This window comes from Chaetura pelagica, unplaced genomic scaffold (assembly GCF_000747805.2).
Source record: "Chaetura pelagica isolate M959 unplaced genomic scaffold, ChaPel_1.0 scaffold2590, whole genome shotgun sequence".
Lineage (NCBI taxonomy): Eukaryota > Metazoa > Chordata > Aves > Apodiformes > Apodidae > Chaetura > Chaetura pelagica.
The window spans coordinates 1,970-2,472 of NW_009951885.1; positions in this window are offsets into that span (position 1 = coordinate 1,970).

Consider the following 503-nt stretch of genomic DNA (forward strand, 5'->3'; position numbering starts at 1 on the left):
CTGTCGTGGCCCCCCCCGGGTCACGGCTCGTGGGGAGCTGGGGAGACACAGCTGGGCGAGCACGGCTAGAGGGGGCTTTGGGGAACCCCGCAACCAGGAGACTTCCGCTCCCCCAGGGGGGGTCACCAGTGTGGGGGGTCACTAGTCTGACCGGGAGAGACCAGAGTGACCAGGACACACCGGTTTGACTGGGGCTTTCCAGTGACTTGGTGGCAATTGACACTCCAGGGGGTTCCAGGGGGTGTCCCCACGGTGCCACCACGATGAGGTGCTGGGGAGTGTCCCTGCAGGGACACAGGCAGGGGGTGCTGGGACCGGTTTGACTGGGGCTTTCCAGTGACTTGGTGGCAATTGACACTCCAGGGGGTTCCAGGGGGTGTCCCCACGGTGCCACCACGATGAGGTGCTGGGGAGTGTCCCTGCAGGGACACAGGCAGGGGGTGCTGGGAGGGGTGTCCCCACGCTGGCACTGTGTCAGAGTGTCTGGGGGGGGGCCGGCGCGG